The 10,884-nt window shown below is 52.7% G+C and overlaps 1 pseudogene; it reads right to left on the bottom strand.

The window, feature by feature from the left end:
* Nucleotides 1–5,933: 5,933 nt before the first annotated feature.
* Nucleotides 5,934–9,787, bottom strand: LOC126945809 (uncharacterized protein CXorf49-like; annotated as a pseudogene).
* Nucleotides 9,788–10,884: the final 1,097 nt, after the last annotated feature.

Raw genomic sequence — 10,884 nt, 5'->3', positions numbered from 1 at the left:
ATCATATGCAGACATCCAAAATATAGAGAGAGGATATTGTAGGGGAATTGGATATTCACAGAGTGCCCATGCAATAACAGCACATAGCTAATTAAATACAAAGAAAAGATGGTACCTTCACAATGGAGTGATTTGGAACAGTGCCCTGATCACATGGTCAAGATAAACATCGCTAGTCATAAGACAAATCAACATGGAGAATCCGCTGATGTCATGCACCAAGAAGAACAGCACGTCTGCTATGCAAAAATGTTAATCCTACCTGAGTCTAATCACAAGGAAGTCATTCGACAAACTCAAGTTCAGGGGCTTCCTGACAACAACTGCACTGGTTTAAAGCACACTTTAAACATTGCTTTAAAGGACACTGAAGAGGCTTGACAGGCCGGGAACCATGGCTCACGCCCGTAATCTCAACACCTTGGGAGACCTAGGCAGGTGAATGACTTGAGCTCAGGAGTTGCAGACCAGCCTTGGCAACACGGTGAAAACTTGTCTCTACAAAAAATATGTTAAAAATTAGCCGGGCATGGTGGCACGTGCCTGTAGTCCAAGCTACTCCGGAAGCTGAGGCGGTAGGATGTCTTTTGACTGGAGGTCGAGGCTACAGTGAGCCGGGTTTGTGACACTGCACACCTGCCTGGGCTACAGAGGGAGACCCTGTCTCAAGAGACTCAACAACTAAATGCAAAGCATGATGTTTTGTTGGTAAGAGAATTTTGTTAGAAAGCAGTTATGAGGGATACTATGGGACTGTGGGGACAATTGAAAATGTCTCATGTGATCATACAGTAGAAAATTGTGTGGTCTCAATGTTACATTTCCTGAGTGTGATAATGGCATCAAGGTTTTGTGGGAGACCATGCTTTCTCATAGGTGATACATGCTGCAATATTTAGGGATGATGGATCTTAATGATTCAAATGAATCTCAAATGATTCCACAAAACTATGAAAAATATAATCACACACACATAGAGAGAGAGAAAGACAGGGGACAGGTTAGAGGGAGGGATGAAGCAAATGTGAGAAAATGGTAACAACTGGAGGATCCAGTAGAAGAATCCACGTATGAGTGCTCCTTGCGCTTTCTCTGCAACTCTTCCATGGCTCCAAAATTTAAACAAATGCAATCTAGGATGAAGGGGTATATTATGGACCATTTTATTCCAGTCAGTTTGAAAACAAAGACAAAGGTCACCAATCGCTAGGAAACAAAACCCTCCAAAACTGACACAAGAAGGCACAGGCAACATGTACCGTTCCAGAATCATTACAGAAAGATACCAGTAGTCAAAGGCTTTCCAGGAATAAACTCCTGAATTCCCTACCACATTCTGACAAACATCTTAGGAATACATATCTTCCATTTGACACAAACTTGTGCAAAAAAATTGAAAGAAAAGAACAACCCTCCACTCACTGTATGAGCTTGGCATAACCTCGATACCAAATCCTGCAAGGACACTTGGAGAAATATTGCAGATCAACCACAGGCTCATGACATAGAAACAAAAATCAGAAACAGAATCTTAGCACATGTAAGCCTACAGGATATAAAAAGGAAAATACCTAACATGGCATGACTAATATTGGCTTCATCCCAGAAATACAAATTTAATTTCCCTTCAGAAAACACTGTGGTATAATTCTCCACATTAACAGATTTGGGGAGAGAAACATGCCTTTCGTAGTCACAAAGGGTATTGACTAAATGTCAATATCCATTCGAGATGTATTGCTGACATTTTTTTTCCTAAAAAGTTAGGACTATTGGGCTATAACTTACTCAGAGATCTATGGGAGTTTGTAAATGCATACGGCTGTGGAAACACCAGCACATTATATATAGACATAGAGCATCAGCATCCCCCCCAGGTTCCCTCACGCCCTCTGGTAGTGAACTCCTGGTCTTAACCCTCAGACCCTGGCAACCACCAATCTGTTTTATGCTCCTAGAATTTTGCCTTTTCCAGAATGCCATATAAATGGAATCACACAGTACGTATCATGTGCATTTGGTTTCCTTCAGAGAAAGACATTCTGACCGCAACTCTCTAAAGGTTCAATGTACAGTTTCATGACCTGGGTAGTAGGTACCTGGCTTGATCACCTTATAACTGTTTATCAAATGACTGGCTTCTGAGTTCTCTCTCTGTGTGCATGTGTGTGCGAGTGTGTGTTTTTGCACGCACGTGTGTGTATTATGTTTCAAAAATATAATTTTACATTTAACTGCCTCTAACTTTTATATCTTGATGAGGGTTATTAACTGGGAATTATTAATCCTTTAAAAGAAAGTGAGTGATTATTTGAAAAGTCAGCAGAGTGATTACCTCTGGAGGAGTGTGCAAAGGGAGAAGTAGTGATCAGGGTGGGGCAAACAGGATGATTCTAACACCCTACCAACCTTCTGTTCCTTGCTCTGCGTGGTAGTGACCTGGACTTCAACATTGCACAACCACATGGGCGCCGTTCAGGCTGGATCATGTGAACGGGGCACCCTGGGATCCCGCAGACAGTGTTTCCACAGCCACCCTGGCGGCCACAGCCTAGGCGGCCGTACCTGTTAAACACCAGTGTTGACTTCCTCCTTTGAGGAAATGGATGATGAGAAAATATGTGGGGCAAAGGAGGAGTTCTTGGCATGGAGATTGAGGACAGATGGGCATATGGTTGTCCGAGTTCACCCAGGAGTGTGTTCCAGGGGGACTAAAGCTCATGGCTGTTACTCACCATGACCACTATGATCCTACGATTTCCATCTCACATCTCCGAGTACGGTGCAAGACCCTGAGCCTCTGCCATAGCCTGGACAGCCACCCTTCCAGACTCTGGCTGGCGGGATTATGAGGAGACTCACACACCTTCGGCCTTAGCTGGATTCTGAAGAGGAGACGCTCTTTTCTGCCCACAGAATAAGAGTCCTCATATGGAAATGTACCTGTGGCAGCCCTGGCAGCGGATGTAGGTGGGATTCTGCTCAGGGCTCTGCCACTGTGGCTGCATCAAGGGCGAGCACGCAGCTCGGCAAACCTCCGGTGCCCTTCTGAGCTAAGTGGCAGGACAAGGCAGCAGGGGGCCTAAGGCTTTCCAGGCTGGGTCCCACATTCTTCTTGGTGGGAGAGGAGGCTTGAAGGAAAACAAAAGCTGGGTGCTGAATGCACTGAATGAGGGAGGGGCTCGACCTCCTCCTCTCCACTGGGGCCAGATGGATTCCTCTAATCTGAGGAGCTTCAGACTCTGCACTTATTTCCCCCAGAACCGGAAGGCTCCGCCCTAACTATGGCCTGGACTGTACATGTTACAGCTCCATTATTGTGCGGGAGGTGGCCTGAATATGGAAATGTGGTGTGCTGAGAGATGGGGCTGGCAAATTCAGCCACCGAGGAATGGGTTCACGCCTTCCACGACTCCATCCATGGGCTTCTCCCCTTCCACACCCTGTCGACCACGGCCCATGCCCCCCTGCCCTGGGTAGTGCCTGGAGCTGGAATTCTCACCCTTCCAGAACCTGCATAGATGTCTCTGGTGGCAAAAACCCAAGCTAGAGAGTTCCTGACACAGGTCCTCCCCAGACACCAGCCCGCTGTGTTATCCCCACAAGAAACAACCATCAGGGTCAAAGCCTTGGCCCAAGGAATCAAGCCAACCCTCTCAGGCAAGGGGTTGGATTGGGATGGGATAGGTCCCCACCAACGTTAGTTTCCAGGTCTGAGGCCTGTGATTGGTCCACCACATGTGTGATGGTGCCCCTCACTGAGCTCACACCACGGGCCTGGCAGGGAGACACAGAGAGAGTATGGGGGAAGGCGCTACCGAGCCCGACCAATTGTCCCAGGGGAGTCCCTCTTTCTTGCTTTCCACCCTCATTGGGTCCGTCCTGCCCGTGTCTCCGTTAGCTGGCATTGGGGCACCCTCCCATGGGAGCTCTCCACTTCCTACATGAGGTACCAACCAGCGACTGAGGTGTTATCACTGCACCCACACACGGGAGTGCTGAGACATCCCATCCATCCCGTGGAAGATCAGGAGCCTACTGTGGCACCTCCAGCATTCTGAGAGCCCCGACACTCGTCCCTGTGTTTGGGGACGTCCCATTCGTCCCACTCCACGCCCTCCTAGGTGTTAGAATTGAACAACACCTCTTGTAAAAAGTGGATCCCAGCCCCACTTTTGTGCATTCCATCCTTCAGGTATCCTTCACCACTGCCTCCACTCTGTCAATCAGCCCTTTCTCCCTCAAGGAAGAGCATCCCCGATTAATTTGATTCCCAAACAGGTGCATGCAGGGGCACGCACACACATACACACAATAACCTTGAATGGTATCTGCATTTCTATTGTCTTCGTTTGTTCAACGCCCAGTCTCTTGACGACGGGAGCTGGCAGAACCTACACACACCTCCTCATTGGAACCAGAATCTGTGCCCGAGTCCGGGGCCCGCCCAGCCCAGGATTCCAGCTGAAGGAAGTGGGTGACCCCAATTGTCAAGGAGGGTGAAGGCAGAACAGGGAGCTCAAGGAAATCTCGTGTGACCTCGAGAGGCGATCTAGAAGACTGAGCAGGAACATGGAAATATCATGTCCACAAAACCCTGCGGCCTTGGGGATGATTGAACGGTATTTGACGGAAACCCTCAAAGAACAGCCAGGCCTAGCATCCACATTTGCCCTAGAAGCAGCTGGCCATTTTCAAATCAAGGGTATGGAGTCGACTGGCTGCAGAAGGGGCTGTTGGCCACCTATAGCACACTAAGGAGGTGGAAGTCGTTTTCTGTGTAGCTGCCGGTGGGCAATTTCCACCAAGTTGGCCCACAGGCATAAGAACAGAATCAGCATCCCCACCTCCAACGAAGAGTCCACCCCTCCCTTTTCTTCTGTGCTCCCTGTACCTTCCCTTTTGCTTGGCCACCCACCGGGATGTGGCTTCTGCCTCCACCTGACTACTGAAACTAAGGAGGAGTCCTGACGGGATTTGGCAACTGAGGTTCAAAAGTGAGGCCTAAGACAGGAGCTGAGTATGCCAAGCGGGTTTCTGGTCCAGATGACCTGACTGTGTGTGTGATGGCACCTGAGGGACATAATGGCTCCAGAAAGAGGACTGGGCCCGTGAAGGGGAGGATGTGCTCCGTCATGTTCCTCAACAGCACGGAAATAACCATGCAGGTTATTTCCTGCATGAAATAACCTCCAGCATCAAGCCATGGGGGAGAGCAAGGAAGGTCATGAAGGAAAGGACAGTGACAGGGCAGAACCAGGACAGTGAACCGCAGGAGGAAAACAGACAGAAACTGGGGTTCTGGAAGGAGGGCATCAGTTCCTGCTGAAGTGGAGGGAGAATAGCGCTGAAGAAGGGGACCTGTGAGACCCCAAAGTAGGAGGAGAAGAGGAGGGACCATGAGCAAGGTGTATAGGGGAAAGGCAGGAAATACTTCTGTGGCCAAGCAGAGCCCCAACAGCACCTAGACCCAGGGCACTATGGTGAGCCTGAGTGCAGGGCTGCTGCTCAGAGGTCGGCCCAGGCGCCCCGCAGGGAGAGGCCCCACCACAGAGCATCAGGGGAACTGTTCTTCAAGCACCAGGAAACTGAGTAGCACCCCGCACCCCTCAACACTCCCAACAATCACAGAGAGGGCAGACAACAAACCATAGAGTATGAGAACGACTTTATCTGAAACTGTTGTGAACTGCATTGGGAGGGGGCAAATGCAGCAGAAGAGAGGAAGCCCTGGCTGAAGAGAATACGGAGGGAACTCGCTTGGCTGCAGCTCCAGGGCTCCAAAGGTGGCAGCTGCTCGTCTTGTAGGAAGATGCTGGCTCCAACCTGTGAAACAGAGCAGGCTCAGGGACGGGCCCCCAGCCAGGGCCAGCCCACAGCCCTCCTAAGCTACCGGGACTGTGGGAAGGGGGATGGTGTGTGCAACACTCACTTCAAAGGTCCTGGAGCTTGTCAGTGAAGAACTGCATGGCCGCTGAAACAAGAGAGGCAGAACTGGGCACTCCAGACCCAGGGAAACAGAAACCCACCTCCCCTCTATGGGGAACTGCGTAGCTCTGCAACCCAGAACCTCACCAGCCCTGGGACTGACTCACCCACCTGTCGCCTGAGTTAAACGTGGAAATGCCTTCTAAGGGGGAAAGTGGTTCTCAGGTGTTGGGCCATCCCAGAACCGTTCATTCAGAACATGTTTCAAAGATAGATAAGCCAGCCAGCAAGCAAAAACCGTACAAGCTGTACCAGGCGGGAGTTAAAGGAAAACACATGCAGTATCTCTAACCGTCCTAAGAGAAGGAGAGTTCTGGGACTCGTGGACAAAGTATACACAGAGTTCAGATGACACATTGCTGTCTGTGCACATCCCTAGCTGGAAAGACACAGAAGGCTCCAGGGTCAGGCCTGCTTGGTTCTCTTCCCCAGAGGAAATCAGTCCCAGTGACGCCACCTGTACCTGCAGCCAACCCCCGCCCCCCACACCTGCAGAAAGACACCGCTGTCCATCCCTGCCCCAGCCAGGGCTCCGTCATACCTAGCTACTGTGTAAGTTCATCAATTTCCCTCTGCAGCAGGATGCACTAGACCAGCAGACACCGGAGGAAGATAAATGGTTAGTCTCTTCTGGCCTCCTCTCTCCCTGGCCTCCCTCTCTCCCTCAGCCCTTATAGCCCCCATAGCCTGCAGCATGGTGGTGAGGTGGGCTGGCACAGAACCCTCGATGGAAAGGAGGCACCCACTCTCCATGGGGTATGGAAGGTGGAGAGGTCGGGGGTACACCGAAATCAGTTTAACCTGGACATGAATCCCACCATCTAGTGTGGACCTGGATTTCTAGGAGCCACACAAAGCATTATTCAAGGACAGCCCTGGGCTCCTGGGGGCTGCTGCTGCCTTTCCAGTCTTGGGGGATGGACAGGTGGCTGCTAGTCACCTGAAAGAGAACACATAATCCAGCTTCCAAGTCTCCCAATGAGGTGGAAAGGGCCTGGGCCCTTGAGCAGCAGTGGGGCGGGGGGGCAGGGGGATGAGCTCCCCTCAACAGCATGGAAATAAACTGCTGGCGTCAAGTCACGGGGGAAAGCAAGGATGCTCAACAGAAAGGACAGTGACAGGGCAGAACCAGGACAATGAACCCCAGGAGGAAAGAGGAGAGAGATCTGGGCTCTGGAAGGAGACTAAGGTGAGGCAGCATCACCCTCTGCTGGCAACACGTTGCCCCTGCTCTGTCCAGCAACTCCAACTCTCCCTCTGGGACTGTTTTCCCTGTTACCCAGTGTGAGCCCATCTTCACCTGTGGCCCCTATCACTGTGGCTCCGTGTTGGACGCCAGCAGTGGGGCAGCCACCGGCAGGCCCTGGGAGGGGCAGTGTGGCTGGGCAGGACTTAACAGAAAAAGGCTCAGTACCGCTGAAAGTCTCCTTCCAGAGTTGGAGTTTGGGGCACTGCTCCAAATCACCCCCCCCCACCACACAAATCCCACTCAGAGAGGACAATGTGGCTTAAAGCCAGCCCTGTCGACACCCCGTTTCCTGTGGGACAGCTGCCCGGGTGGGCAGGGAAGCCTGGGAACAAGGCTGAGGCCCCAGAGGTGACAGAGCCAGAGGTTTCGCCCCCCACCCCTATCAAACCCTCAAGATCACTGGAGGGTGCGGGATGTCTGGGCACAAGGTGTCTCAGGTTCAAGGCCAAGTGCTGTGAGGTTCCTGAACTTGGGGAGCTCTGATATTGGGGTCAGCACTGCTGTACTCTCCATGACACACAGACAGGGAAATCAGCTCTGGTTTGTGTGTGGGAAGCTAAAACAGAAATTTCTGAGTCGGGCTGGCAGTGGGGGTGGATGGTGAGTACACATGGGGAGGGGCTGTGTTAAGGTGGAGACTCCAGAGTAATCTCATTAGCACTTTCTCCCTCAGTCAGCCCCAAGACAGGAGGGCTTGCTTGACAGCTAGGGAAGGAGGAATTGGGAAGCTGATGAGTCTACACACCCAAGCTTTGCACCCCACACATTAAGGAGTCCCCCAAACCAAACCAGCTGCCAGCCCTGCCTTCTATCCCAGCTCCTCTATGGGGGAGGGGGCAGGACAACTGCAGAGTGTCCAGAGTCAGGCCTGGCACACACAAAGTGCTCCTTTTAATGTGTGCCCCTAAGAGGAGGACCCCAATCTGGCATCCTAATGTCCCTGGGCTCCCGATGACAACCCTCGAGCAAGGGATAGAAAGGGCATGGGCAAAGAGGTGTGTGCTGGAAGAGAGGTGGGTTGGGGGAGACAGAAGAGAAAGAGGAGGAGGAGAGCAAGGAGGAAAAGGAGGAGAGCACGAAGAGAACCTACTTACTTGGGCCCTTGGGACCTCATCTCTATTTGGGTCATTATCTTCTCTGGCCGCAGCCTGGGACTCCCTGGTTTTCCTTCCTGGAGGTTTCTTCCCAGGGCTGCTGTGCTTGGGCTCCTCGGATCTTGCGGAGTTCCCCAGGAGCCCCACACCAGACACTGGCGGGAAGCTGGCCGGATCAGGTGGAACTGCTGAGAGTCTCTGCCCCCAGGCAGGAAAGGCTCCCCCCAGGGCCAGTTTGGTTGCACCCCCTAGGAATTTCTTCTCCTGGGCCACCTTCCTTCCCAGAGGGCCCCGGGGTAGGGGCCCTGTAACTGCAGCTCCTGAGCAGCTGGGCCTGATCCCCACCTTTCCCCATACCATACTCTGCATTTTCTTCAAGGAAGACGTGTCCAGCTCTCCCACGGCCGGCCTCTCCATGGCTGGGGTGAGACTGCAGGGAGCAGAGGTCAGGAGAGGGCCTTAAACGTGAAAGTAACTCTCCTTGCGGTGCATTCTTGGGCGTCTGCCAAGTGTCTGCTGGCTTCTCGGGACTTCCAGGCTTGGCCTGGCTTCCTTCTTTGGTGCGAATGATCACCGTAATCACAGGTAAGCCGCTGCTCTCATCTGCGGAATCAGAGTCGTGGGTAGACAGCCTGTCGGGGCCTTCCGCGGAGATCGCGGGGATCCGCCCTCAATCTGCTCTTCGAGCCCCTTTCCCGGTTCTACCAGGCTGGTCCTGACCCAGGGCTACTGAGGTGGAGAGGGCCGACGGAGTCCTGCTGCCATTCTCCCGGGCTGGGGCTCAGCGCGCCTCTCCCACTGGAACGGACCTCCAGGTCCACGCGGATGTCAGCGGACCCTTCAGCAGCGGAGCCTTCTGGGCACAGGTGTTCCTGGACGCTAGGCGGCAGCAGGATAGAGCAGGATAGAGGTTCGTCAGCCAGGTAGGACGAGTAGTCCACACTGTCCCCTTTGTCATGGACCGGGGTGCCAGGTCGGCCTTCCTGGCCCCAGAGCACCACTCTTCCCTGCTCTATCATTTCCCTCTCAGGCTCGAAGCTGAAGCCCTCGGGATCTGTAAACCCGCCCTTGCCCTCACAGCTGCGCTTCGTCCCCAAATGGAGGCATCGGCAGTGGCCTTGGCCACATGGGGCTCTGAGGCTGGCGGTGTGGCGGCCGGCCTGCTTGCCACCCTCTGGGCGGAAACTAAGCCTCGCAAACGGACACCTCATCAGGGGAGCTCCTGGCGGCATTCCAGATAGCCTGGGCTGTGGGGAGACGGTCGTCCTGGTAGCCGAGGGAGGGGAGAGCCAAGCCCAGCCAAACCCAGCCGAGCGGGCCATGAGACAGGAACAGCGAGGCCTTTGGGCCACTGCCGCCCTCACCAAAGTCTGCTCACAATGTCCCTGACCACGCGTGGCTTCTGGGCACCCTCGAGGCCTACGCCTTGCCTTCTCACTGTCCCACGCCTTCTCATCGGTCCACCCACCACCAACCAGCATGCCCCTTGTTGGGAGAGGCCTCTGGGATTTACCCAATCATGAGACAGACTCTTGGATTGCCCGGAGGCCTGTCATTTGACTGAGTGGGTGTGCTTGGGTCCTATCTTCGGGCCAGTGCCCACTGGAGCTCTCCATCCACCTCTTTCTTCCTGTCCTGCCACCTCTGGCTGGGCAGTGAGAGCCATGTCTCTGAGCCCCAGTGTCCCATTTGTAAGGTGGAGGTGGAGGGGAAAGCTGCCCCCAGCTCATCAGCTTGGGAGAGTAAATGTCATGATGCACGCAAAGCACCCAGAGCACAGAGGAGCTGCAAGCCTCCATTCCACACCAAGAGCCAGCCCCGATGGGAACATGGTCAGGGAGGCCCACAGACAAGAAGCAAGGGGTTTAGGGTTGTTTCTGCTAGTGCTGCAAAAATCACCATTGTCGTTTTCCTAGGAGCTCACTGTGCTGAACCTGTAACGGCTTGGGGTAGCACAGACGTGTTGACCATGCTTCCATCCATGAACGTGGGATGTGTCTCCATTTATTTGTCTTCTGTATATTTCATTAGTGTTTGATCAGTTTCAGTACGCACACCTTACACCTCCCTGGATAAGTGTGTTCCAAACAAAGTGTTTTGTTCTTGTCCTGGTATTCTAAATACGTTGGTTTCCCGGGTGTCTTTTCCGGATACTTTGTTGTTGGAGCATAGAAAAGTCAGTGATTTTCGCATGTTGCTTTTCCATTCTGCAAGTTTGCTGACTTTGTCTATTGGTTTTGATCGTTTTTTGGTGCAGTGTACATTAGGGTGTTCTCTATGTGAAATCATGTCATCTGCAAGCAGAGATAATTGAGCTTCTTACTTTCCAATTTAGACTCCTCTTATTCCTTTTTTTACACTACATGATTAAATCGGCATGTGGCTGTGAGTCCCACGTGTGTGTGTGTGCGTGTGTATGAGCGCGTGCGGGCTGGCACCCCTGTATGCCCCAACTTGGAAATCAAATTAATCAGGGGTGCTCTCCCTTGAGGGAGAAAGGCCTGATTCACGGAGTGAAGGCAGTGGTGAAGGATCCCTGAAGGCTCCAGTGCA

The sequence above is a fragment of the Macaca thibetana genome, chromosome X (assembly GCF_024542745.1).
Source record: "Macaca thibetana thibetana isolate TM-01 chromosome X, ASM2454274v1, whole genome shotgun sequence".
Lineage (NCBI taxonomy): Eukaryota > Metazoa > Chordata > Mammalia > Primates > Cercopithecidae > Macaca > Macaca thibetana.
Note: the sequence above shows the minus strand (reverse complement) of the source record. Positions and strands in the feature narration are given on the sequence as shown.